Source organism: Gordionus sp. m RMFG-2023, chromosome 1 (genome assembly GCF_954871325.1).
Source record: "Gordionus sp. m RMFG-2023 chromosome 1, tfGorSpeb1-WG-v2, whole genome shotgun sequence".
NCBI lineage: Eukaryota > Metazoa > Nematomorpha > Gordioida > Chordodea > Parachordodidae > Gordionus > Gordionus sp. m RMFG-2023.
Genome location: NC_088775.1, coordinates 65,586,594 through 65,599,806, shown reverse-complemented (window position 1 = coordinate 65,599,806; position 13,213 = coordinate 65,586,594). Strand labels below are relative to the sequence as shown.

Sequence of the window (13,213 nt, the reverse complement as noted above, 5' to 3'; positions counted from 1 at the left end):
TGGGTAAAAATATAGATTGCTAACATGTTGAAATAAAACTTAAGGGAAGATGTACCCTAGATAGTGGCAATCAAATGGGTTAAAGTATAGATTGTAAAATGTCAAATTAAAATTTCATGAAAATGTACCATAGGAGAGTGACAATTGTCATAATCGTTATTTTTAAAGATTTTCAATATTTTTTTGAGAAATCATTCAAAAAAAGATATTATGTTTAAATTTTATTAAAATAATTCAGAAAAGTGCCAATTATCATAATCTTCGTTCTTTAATTTTCTTATTTTTTTGAGAAATGTGTTGGTACCATCTGGCGAAGGTAATTTTCATGCTCATAATCGTTGTCCCTTTTATTCTGCTTAAAATTTGATAAAAATATACAAAGTGATTACTAAAGAAGGCTGTAATTCATGTTAAATTCTAAACTTTTAAGGTATGGATTCACAATCCTATTCCTTTAATTAATAAATTTTAATTCTACACCTATTAAAATGTATAACCCTGCATTCACAGTTAGCAAAAATTTTTGTATACTCACGGCGAAATCGTATTAAGTCTGAATTCAGTGTAAGAATTTTATAAAAAGAACTTAAAAACCATATAACATGTTTACAATATTTATTTTAACCCATTTACGTCAAAAATTCTAAAAACTTTAAAAATAACATGACAATTGTCATTTTTCTATGCTACATTTTCATGAAATTTTAATTAAACATGTTTACAATCTATATTTTTGCACATTTGCACCAAAAAATTCAAAAAACTTTAAAAATAATGATTATGATAATTGCCACTTATCTATGGCACATCTTCACTAAATTTTTAATTTAACATGTTAGCAATACTTATTTCGCCCATTTGCGTCAAAAAAATTCAAAAAACTTTAAAAATAACGATTATAACAATTGTCACTTTTATAGTGCTGTAAACATTTCTAAAAAAATCAAACGCGTTAACGCTCACTTTCAAAAAAAAAGGAACGCGTTCACGTTCGTTCAAAATTTTATAATAAATTTTTTAAAAATTTAATTTAATATAAATAAATGTCTTATATTTTTTAACACAATATACTAGACATCATAAAAAATAATATAGTTTTATTTTGATAATATAATTATAAATACAATTTAATATAGCGAATAAAAGGACATCTTTATTTATAAAAAAATTTTCTTATTAATTTTTATTAACAATTGTTTTAAAATTTTTTAACCTAATAGACAGTTGGCAGTTAATACGGCATTAGCACGATTGTTCATCTACCCTTTTAAAAAGATCGAATCCCGATCACGATCTTTTGAAAAAAAGAGGATCGAAATCCAGGATCGATCTTTTTTTAAAAAAAAGGATCGCGATCACGATCTTTTTCTTATTTAAATTTCTGATCGATGCAAAATTAAGTAATATAAAAAATAAATAGATATGGTATAAATTTATTGTAATTGAATAATATAATATAAGTATAACAATTAGAATATATTTATTTATAATTAAATTAGCCTTTAATAATAAATTTTTTTCTAAATTATCATCATTTAAACAACCACGTTTTTCATTTAGTACATGTTTAGCTTTACTAAACCTTGATGGTAAAGGTGTGTTATATTCAATAAATGTTTTTTTTAATTAACATAATTATTTAAAATATTCACTGAATCATCATTAGAATAAAAAAATTATTAATGGAAAGAGCATTTTGTGACGAGTTTTTTCCAAATAAGGTATCCATCCATGCATTAATTTGAAGGATCTGCATATGGTTGACCCTGTATATTTTCTAAATGGGCAATTAACTTTTCTTTTAGCAACAAATTTTGTGGCAGATTAATAAAAGGCCAATTGAGCTTAAATTTTGAGTGAATTATTGATGCCAATATATTACTGTCATCATATAGTGAAGGAAATCTATAATTTTTATTATATGCATATTGTTATGATCTTCACAAATAATAAAAATTATATTTTTAAAAGAATTAATTACCTATAAATGCCTCTTTAGGTTTGAACTGCTAATCTTTGAAGTAGATATTTTGTTTTTGCATAAAGATCATTTTGCATAGATCATTGTATGGCTGTTTCCATCCATTTCACATAAAGTAAAATACTTACATAAATTATGAAATGGTAAAAGATTATCATTCTCACTTATATCTGCTGTCATATCAATAGAAGTATATGTATCATCTTCTAAATCAATAATGGAGGACATTATTTAAACCTAGAATTTATATTATAATATAATTAATAAATAAGTATAACTTGTTCTTACAAAAAATTTGGGAAATTGTTGAAATATAAAATCTGGTGGAATAGTGGTTGATAAAATATTTTTAAAATAATATTTAAATTTAATTTTCAAAATTTTTATTTTTTGCTTTTTAAGTAAAAAAATAATTGTTAAAAGGATCGGGATCGAATATTTAAAAAATGATCTCGATTACGATTCACAATTTAAGGTCAGAATCTTAAATCCTAGAAAATTGACAAATTTAAGATCGAATCCAGGATCGGCGATCTTTTGATTCAATCCTTTAACAACCCTTGGCATAAGCTATAATAAGAACGCGCTCTATAGGGGCAGATGAGGGGATTGCAGTATTATACTTAATAAACAACTCTTTTAAAGTGGGGAATTTGTTAAAACATTTAATGTTTTGTCCTTTGCTTCAAAAAATTGAGATAAATTATCCTCCTCCAATCCATCCTCTACTTCCTAAAAAAAGGTTATCTCGAAATAACAGTACTTGCATTATCATTTCTAGGGTTTTCAATGCATTTTTTTCAACAACGCTTAAGTTTATTTTCTATAGTTTCGTTCTGTGGAAGTTATATCCATGGCCATTGAAGCTTGAATGGATGTATTGGAAAAAGAACTTATTGATTTTCATATATATATATGTTAAAATCTTTTAAAAAAATATGTATAATTAATTTGATGGCGATAGGTTTAATACCTTTTATTAATCCCATTTAATACTTCGTCTATCAATGGTTGATCATATTTTAGGCCACTAATTTTTTTTTAATGTTAAAATAACTATCGTTATTGTTGGCGTCAAGTAGCCTAAATGCATTTTTTCTTCAAATTTAATGATTTTACTTAGTTATATTATATTATATAAAATAATTAATATTAGAATCAAATGTTGTTTTAAATTGGAACTTGAAGATTTTAAAACTGTTAATTCTTCTGATTTGAATTTTCAGAATCAGATGATGATGTTGAAATAGTAATATCCATGCTTATGTTAATCTGTTATATTAAAATATAAATGTGAAAAAGGAAAAAGAGCTTTTTAAAAAATATAAGACTTTTTTTTAAAAAATTCAGATTAATATTAAATTTTTCAAATAAATAAAAATATAAAGTACTTTTAAAATTGAACGAACGTCAAATTCGAACGCGTTCGTCAAAAAATAGGAACGCGTTCACGTTCAAAGTTTGTCCAAAATATTTCAAAAAAGAACTTCGTTTGCGAACGCGTTCAAAATGAACGCGTTCTTTTACAACACTAAACTTTATATGGTACATCTTCATTGAAATTTTAATTTAACATGTTAAAATGCATATTTTTGCCCATTAGCATCAAAAAAATCTAATATGTTTAAAAATACCGATTATGATAAATGTCATTTTTCCAAGGAACATCTTTATTGAATTTATAATTCAACATCTTTACAATATAATTATTATTTTATCCTTTTGTGCCAAAAAATTTCAAAAATGTTAAAAAATAACGAATATGAATTTCTCATATTAAAATATTATCCTTAAAAAGATCATATAAAATAACATAAAAAAGTTTAATATAAATATTTTTAACAAAAAATTATTTAGAAAAAACTACCCTTTTAATATACTTAAAAACATAGATAATTTTACAAAGATGATAAAAAAAAACTATAAAAGATATCACCTAAAAGATTGTTTATTTATAATAAAATTCACAAAAAAATTCCTCAAAAAGGATTTATTTATAAGGAAGATTTAAAATTCTTATCAAATTAAAATATGTTCAAAAATTTTTTTGAACTTCAAAAGTTTTTTTTTGCTTAAAATTTTGAGCGTGAAAATCACTAATAAATTGTAACAAAAATATATTACAATAGCAGCATATCATCTTTTTTTATTAAAAAAAATATCAAATAAATAAATCCATTTTCATAATATAATCATATCTCATTTCATAATATAATAATATAAATAAGCTGGCTTGAGCCTGTTGGCTCACCGTTTAACAACACTAATTACAAATAAATAAATTTCGGCTCAAATATCGGCTTGAGATAATTCTTAAGCCGGCTTGAGCCACCTCCTGAGCCAGTTAGCCTACTCCTGACTCCAGCCAGCTAGCCAACTCCTGACTCCTGAGCCGAATCATATGGCTTAATGAGCCGGCTTGAGCCTGAGTCGATTTTTCGACTCAAAAGCTAGCTGAGTTTAGGGCAATGCCGGCTTGGGCTCAGCGGTTTAACAACACTGTTTATCAGGTTAATGGCAAGACGATGCAAGTGATAGGTACAACACGAGTGAATGTAGAATACGAAGGAGATTCTCAAATTTTGGACAATATGAAGATCTTGGTTAAAACATTTTAAATATATACTTGAAAGATTCAAAGGCATGATAAATGGGGATCATAAAGACGAATTGGCGAAGTTGATATCTAATTGTGAATCATAGTTAACTAATAAACCTGTCATGAAGAATCAAGTTAGATTACGATTAAAGCCATACTCTAAGCCAAAGATTTTACCACCGATAAGGGACCATACTCTAGAATAGGCATAATAACTAAGGAATTAAATATTTGGCTAGAAAACAAGATCATCGAACCAGTGAAAGACGTCAGATGGGCAAGTTCACTTACACCAGTCTTCAAAAACAATGGGAGTTTAAGTCTATGCGTCGATTTCAAATGTTACCTAGCTCTTGAAGATTTTTAATAACTTATACCCAGAATCAGCGATTTAATTGTCAAATTAGCGAGAGGCAAAAAGTTCAGCAAAATAGATTTTAAACAAGGGTTCCTTCAAATTCCTATTCATAAGGACTCTAGAGATTTACCTAAAATATCCAAGCATATACATCCACAAGACTTCCATTCGGACTTAAGACGTCTTAAGCTATATTTCAACAAATAATGGAAAATGTTTTTAGAGATATAAAATTCTATATAGACGACTTAATCACAGATGATAACGACTAGATATGCATGGAAAATATAAAGAAAGTATTTGAAAGGAACATTAAATATAGATTAACGCCTAATTTTGACCAAAGTTTATTCTTGCAAGAGAAAATACGATTTTTGGGACACGACATAGACAAAGATGGTATACATCTTAACGATGACAAAATAAAAGCAATCATAGACATTCCCAAACCAAAGAATTCAGAAGAACTTTCCACTTTTTTTGGCATAGCTAACTACTATCGTAAATTTTTAAACAATTTTGCGGAACTGGCAGACCCACTGTATAAAGTAATCAGAAAAATGGACTTGGGATATTGAACATCGAGAATGCTATAAAAATTAAGAACTTTAATTAGTCAAACTCCTACGTTGAACTTTTTCAATCCACACTTACCCATAGGTATAGCCGCTGATGCGTCTAAACGTAGCTTAGGAGCTATCTTATTTCATATAGAAGGAGAGGGCAAAGGAATGCCGATAGCTTTTGCCTCAAAATCCTTCTTAAAATCTGGAAGAAACTACACCAACATCGAATTTTTGTGATGAAAAGATTCCAGGAGTATGTTTAAAATTTAAGTTTTAAGGTATGTGTACCCAGATACATAATGCACACAAAGCAATATGAATTTAAGCTTTTTTTATATTATTAAATGTTCTTATTTGTAGTCAAAATATACTGTATTCCAGAAGATATTCTGATTTTAACCTTAGTGGCTCATCAGATGAGGAAATTCTTGATTCAAGATCAGCAGATGTTGATTCTATAGGTAAATTATAAAATATAATTTTTTATGTATATTTAAATGATTCTGATAGTGATGATCAAACAACAATGACTCAAAAAGATTATAGAAAAATTAAATGGAAAGATTCTAAAAACAATATTTCCATGATGATTCCCATAGGGAATAGAATATACCAGTAAATATTATGAACTCACCTCTTATTATAAATTGGTTCTATGGTATAGAACTTAAAGTATTACTCGCCTAAATGGGAATTTATAGTATTGCTACAGCGAGAGCTAAAGAATTTATGCCAGTTTTCAACTGAAAAAGAATTCAAAAAGATGGAGCGTGGATCTTTTATCGAGAAGAAGGCAACAATATATGGTGTAGAATTACATGCTACTAAATGACATGATAATAGGTCTGTAATTAGTGCAAGGTAGTTACCCTGTTGGAGATTGTAAACGGTTTGTTAGAGAGGAACGACGGAAAATTAGTCCAGCAGCAATAAAGGTTTAAAATAAAAATATGGGAGGTGTAGATTTAATGGATTCATTGATTGCTTTATATCGAATTCACATAAGATCACCTAAATGGTATCACCTTATAGTATTCCATATATTTAATATGATGCTCAAATTCTTGGATAATGTATAAACGAGATTTTGTAGCTTTAAAGTTACCGGAAAAAGAGCAGATGCCATTATTAACATTTAAAATTTCAATAGCAGAACTCTGTAAAAACAAAAATATGAACGCTAGCGTCAAAAAAGGAATATCAATTGGCACCAAATATGAAGAAAAATCTCGCAGAGGGCCGACATGATTTATTCCGGGATAGAAATACGACAAGATTTAATATCACATTGGCCAAAGTATAGTAAAAAGGCGCGATGCGAGAACCCTGGGTGTAAATTGGTTATGAAAGTTTGTACCAAATATTGTGTATCATTTTGTTTTACTTCAAAAAACGATTGTTTTGTTTTATTATTATTTATCAAATAATAGTCTTTATTTTGTAATAGGTTTGAAATTGAAAAAATACAATATTTTTTACACGCATTGTGTATTTAAATACACACACTGAAATTTATTTTACGGTTTAAAAAAAATAATTATTTTTACTATATTAAAGAGCTCTTTAGTGACAAAAATAAGATTGATAAGTCGCGCAATATAGGCTTAAGAAATTTAATGCTACAACATTTGACGAAGAACATTTGGGTGCTGGCAAAACCAAATATTTCGCAAAATAATATGGTGGACTGGAATTAATAATGACATCAATAATTAAATAAAAGAATGCAAATCTTGTAATATTTGGGCAGATAATTCCATAATACACAGCATCCATGCTATAATCACGCCGGTTAAATCAATAACTGAGGAGATCACGATAAAAGAATTAATGAAAATGATAAGCTTATTTGGCATTCCAGAACAATCAGTCAGACAATGGCTCAAATTTCTCAAGTCAAATGTTTAAAAAATTTTTCGGAGACCACGATATACATCAATTTCTGACTTCAGCCCACCATCAGCAGTCCAATCAGGAATTCCTCCAAGGAAACTAATGTTTAATCACGACATGAGAACCAAATGGGATTTAAAAATATAATAAGACAACGATAATATTTTGCTCACGAATTTACCGAAAAACAGAATTATGGATATCGGAGACAAAATTTAATACAAAATGTTTAGAGTAACAAATGGGACGAAGGTATTATTACAAAGAAAGCAATATGCTATACCAAATAAACAAAAAAAATGGGGTATTAAGAAAAACTTAAAAAAGATTTACTACAGATAAAATTATCATGTATGAACAGAACACTTCACCTACGTTCACATCGTACAAGATGTGAAATGTTGAAGAAAATATAATCAACAGAGAAAATATTTTATGACTAACGTATCGAGGCCAGTTAGAAAGAGAATAATACCCGTACGGTATGAGATTATATCTTAAACACAAAAAATTCACAATAATTAACATAAACACACAAATCATATATATTATATAATTTAAAATGATACGCATACTTACATAAAATTTTTTTTTTGATAAATATTATAATAAAAAATGAGATGATTTATTTAGCAGAATATTGATCGATCAAGAAATTTAACGACATCATAGAACATGATCACGAAAAGTAACGACATCGTAGGATATTAAGAATAATGAAGATTGCAATTTGAAAAACGCTATCACGAAAAATAAAAGCTATAAATGGTTATGATATATTTTTTTTGAGTGAGGAATGTTGATTTAAATAAAATTTCTAAATAAAAAATAATTCTAAACTTAAATTCGTTTTATACCACCTTCGAGCTAAATGTATTTTTTCGTTTTTGTTATATCAATTTATTTTGTAAATAATTTTATATTAATGTATTCAAATTAATTAATCATATTTCATTTTTGTTATTGTATATACTTTAAATTTGTTATATTATTCTATATTTTATAATTATTGCTGTTCGTCACTTGTTACAACTTTATTTCTACATCTATAAATCACTTTTAAATTTTAATAAAGTAATTTTTTCAGAGTTAGTAAAATAAATCTTTTGAGTAAAAATCTTAGAAAATTCTTCTAAAGAAGAAAGATTTTGGATCAGATTTAACCTAAAATTTCAAATATGTTTAGTGAAAGATATTTTATAAGTAAATATTTATAATTTCATGAACAAGAAATCTTTCAAAATGAAACATAAATTTTAAAAAAAATATATTCAAAGATTCATTCAAAAAAATTCATACTCTAATTGTTTCATTTTTTAAATTATTTTAAAAGAATTTAATTTTCAAATCAAATATAATATTTGACGAATCAAATCAGGGAATGTTTTTATTATTCTCACGAATATCGAATACGAATAATGCAGATATTCAATTCGATTCGTATTTTTGTAAATATAATGTCAAATAACAAAATTAATAAAGAAAACATATGTCTTTCAATTCATCATACTCAAAGAAAATGTTCTAAAAGATTTAATATCTAAAAGAACTGTTTACAATATTCATAAATTCAAAGAATATATTTTCTCCATGCAAAAGATAAGATCAATGTTATTTATAAATTTATTTTATTCATGAATTAATTAATATATTTTATTCTTTTTTTATGTTTATATATACATATTGATTTTAATGAATTAATAAAAATTAAAAGATTATTTGATTTTTAAAATATTTGTATTTTGAAAAATTTTGGTTGTTTAAATTGTTTCAATAGAAATGGAAAATTATGAGTAGTCAATGAGTAGTAAATGCACATATGATTTTCCAACTGATCTGAGATAATTTGAATTTCTTTTTTTAAAATCAGCCCGGCCTGTGTAAAGAAAAATAGGCTTGGTCCAGCCCAGGTTTATTGCCGGACTTTGATCAAGACCAGGCTTCTGAAATATATAAAGCGAAGAAATTATTATGTTTAATTTATTCAATAAAATTTCAAGTTTGAAGGTTAATTTGCAGATAGCCGCAAAGGATGACTGGTAAATTATAAAATTCTCATTTTATATGATGACGTGTGAATTAGAAATATGTCTTATTTTATGAGATATGAATATACCTATATTTTAATGAGAGGTGATTTGGGATGTAGAAATTTGTAAAATTATATTTTGATTGCAAATTTGTGTATTGAGATTTATTCCTTTTTGTTAATGTTATTAACTTTTTGAAATGCTTCAAGATGTTGGAAGTTTTCCGATTTGTAAAATATTGTTTTTATAATTAAGGTAAAAAAAATAAGATTTATTTATAATATATATAGATACACAGTGATTCCACTTGAAATGACACCCTTTTTGTTGCAATAAATCTGTGAATTCTAAATATAATTTTATAGATTGAGAGAGGAATCAATTATCAAGGTTATTTGATCAAATTCTATAAACAGAGAATAAAGTTATGCATATTCAAAGTTAGACAAACAAAATTCGAACTTTCCAACATGTAAAAATTTATTTTTTATTAAATTTCACAATCCGTCAATAACATGTAAACACAACATTTGAAATTAATCTAAGTTAAATGTTGTACTAGCAATCGATTAGCTGTAACTTATTTTTTCTCATTGAAACTGTAACGTCCACCCTCTCATTGCAGATTTACCGTTGGAGTTACTATAAACAGCTTTTCATTCGTGATGTAAACCATATGAAATGAACTAACTTCTGAGAGTATCTTCATATACATACCAGACCGGCAATCTTATCTGCATCGGTTAGGTCATGGACTTGTTTCCTTATTAATCATTTCATCTTTGTGGATACTCCGATACACTGACGGTTACAAATACCAGTTCGAAATAATTGATGAATTGTTTTGTGGGTGTCAGGTCGGTCTTCTTGGCTCAATACCAGTTACTAGTGTTTCAACAGAATCAACATTTTTTATATTACGACCTTGGTCTACCATCACCATACCGTTTTCCCGCTGATTCGTTAGTACATTTATGCAATCAAATAATTTAAGGTTGCGATAGCTTAATTTCTGTTAGGAAAACTTTTTGCTCTATTATGTTTTTCTTGTCCTAAAATTTTAATTAAACTTAAGTCATCTTTACTAAAATATTCTAAAGATAGTTCAAAAAAAAGTTTATTTGTTAAAATAAATATATTATATAAATTATCTCTAAATTCGTAAAATCGTATATTATTTTTATATAATCATTTTTATTTTATTCTTTATATATAAACGCCTGTAAATTTGATTATTCCATATCTAATTTTTGTCAAGAATGACTTTTTTGTATGACAAATTTTATAAATATACCATTTTATTTACATAAAAAAATCATTTATAAAATAAGTTAAATTATAGCCAATATAACCATCTATTGAAAATAATAGAAACTTAATTTTTATTATTGTTTTCTTGTGAAATAAAGTTGAGATGGAATAATATAATTCAGGGGAAGATATATTATAAAAATTGTAAACAAGAACAACAAATTGTCAATATGATGGTATTTTTTCAATGTTGTAGTATTGGAGGCTGAGGTAATCATATAGATTTGCTAAATTTAAATTTATTATTAAAATAAATCAAAAAGGAAGGATCAAAATGTGTAATTCAAGCAATTATACTATTCTAAGTTTCTTTATTTAATCCTTTAAAAAATTAAAACTTAAAAATTACAAAAAAATTGTCCATTTATACAAAATTTATAAATTGCATAATAACCATCGTTGGAATACAAAAATTATAAATTGCATAATAAATATCGTCTGATTCTCATTATTCAAATTTAAATTAAAACTTTATTATACAATGAACTCTAAATAATTATTCAAATTTTTATTAAAAAAACAATTTTAAGAAAAAGTATATATATATATAATCAAATTCCGTGATCCGTGATATATAGCTCATATGCCCTCTGACGTTGAATAAACAACAGAGCTACGCTAGGTATTCCTCATTTCCATCTAATTGGAACATAAGTTAATTGGGTTTAAAGTTTAAAAAAAATATGAGGAGCCCTCTACACGTTTGTGGGCAAGCCGCACGTACTTGTACGCGCAACATTTCGAAAAATGTTACAGACGTTTATAGGCTTTAAGAAAAAGAGCGGGGCAAAAAAAAGAGCCTATGCCCAATAACTGCAGTATAAGTTAATTACTTTAAAAATGGGTTGTGGCTGATTTTAGATTTAATTTTTTATAATTAAAGCTGTGAATTTATACTAAAAAAAAAAATTTAAAGAGCATACCAATTCCATTTCGGTTTGTCCTGAAGTTCTGAAAAGGTTTGGAAAATACTAGTTGAGAATAATTAACATTATAAAAACAAGCCCAGATGTTTTTTATTTAAAATATTTGTCTTTAAATCTGAAGAGCTTCTTTATGGAATTTTTGCAGTTGTTTAACTTGATAAATTGTTTCATGTTTAAGTTTAGTTCCATAATATCTTTTATGGTTTTATAATACCATAAAGATTTATATTTTGTATATTCTTTCCTTTTATAAGTGTAGAGCCATGCAATGGCGTCATGAACTAGATTATGGTCTGAGTTCCTTATGATGTGAGCTAGGAATTGAATGCCACGTTTCTTTAATGTAATATGAATTGGAGTGTGTTTTGATATTCTCCATAAATTATTATTAGATATTACTTTTGGGTAGAAGATACCATTTAAAGTACGGAGGCAGTTATTTATGAATGATTGTAATCTTCTATTTTCTGTTTTATTAATTTCCCATAAATCTCCACCAAATAATAATATAGGAATTATAGTAGAATTGAAAATCTTAATCTGGTGTGTACAGAAATCTCTTTCGTTTTCCATTTTCATATATTTATAAAACGCCCCTCTCGCTTTTTGTATTCTAATTTTCAATTCTTCTTTACAGCATCCTTTATTGTCAAGCATAACTCCTAAATATTTTATTTTATCTACAATCTTAATTGCATTTCCTCCAATTGTAAAATTTAAATTTTGAGTTGCATTTGGGGAAGGAAGAATAAAAGTTTTATTAAAGTTTATTTTTAGACCCAATCTGTTCTTTTTGGTCAAAGATTTGCTTTCCATTTGCTAAAACTAAATAGGGAAGTTAAAACAAAAACTAATAATCAGTGAATGAATGTGTCTTTTATTTCTTTTTTCATTGTCCTTTTGTTTTTCTTTTTTTCTAATCGTCACCTCACTTATTTCCATATATGACTCCCCCCCCCACCCTCTCTATCTGGATTTCCTCCTAACCTCGTGATCTTTTACCTTCTATGTCATTGTTCCCCTCGTTACCCCATCGTCTACTGATCTCTAACTTGTGAAATCTTTGTGTTAATTTCATCAGTCCCCCTCATCTCTCTTTCTACTCCTCAGTATTGAATTCCCTACTACCTAAATCCAAGTTTTCCTATACTTTCTGCATATGATGTACTCGTACACCAATGCTACGATTCTTTTGATCCTTCATACAATTTCGACTACCAAATCCATTAATCCTCCGGCCATCTATTCTATTTCTCTCTTCCTTTACGTTCTCAAACATTTCTTTTTTGTGTGTGATTAATTTTATAAACGTGTACCATTATGTCTATATGTAATTCATGTTACAATTATCTATCTTGCTTAAGTGTGTTGTTGTTAAAATAATATATATATGTTCTATCATGTGTGATTACTGTTATAATTATTTCTATGTCCTATTTAAGTGCAATTAAAGTTACAAAACCATATAAGTTTTATTAATGTTTTCTTATTTCTATTATTTCTTATATATTCCCATGTACGATGATAATTGTGGCAATAATGTAAAATT

The 13,213-nt window shown here is 26.7% G+C and overlaps 1 protein-coding gene across 1 annotated transcript in view; it reads right to left on the bottom strand.

The window, feature by feature from the left end:
• LOC135922547 (uncharacterized) overlaps window positions 1–8,082 on the bottom strand; it is a 43,946-nt gene extending 35,864 nt beyond the window's left edge. The window contains exon 1 of the mRNA XM_065456934.1: window positions 7,977–8,082. The gene's annotated coding sequence lies outside the window, so the exon portion shown is untranslated. The remainder of the gene's footprint in view (window positions 1–7,976) is intronic.
• Window positions 8,083–13,213: the final 5,131 nt, after the last annotated feature.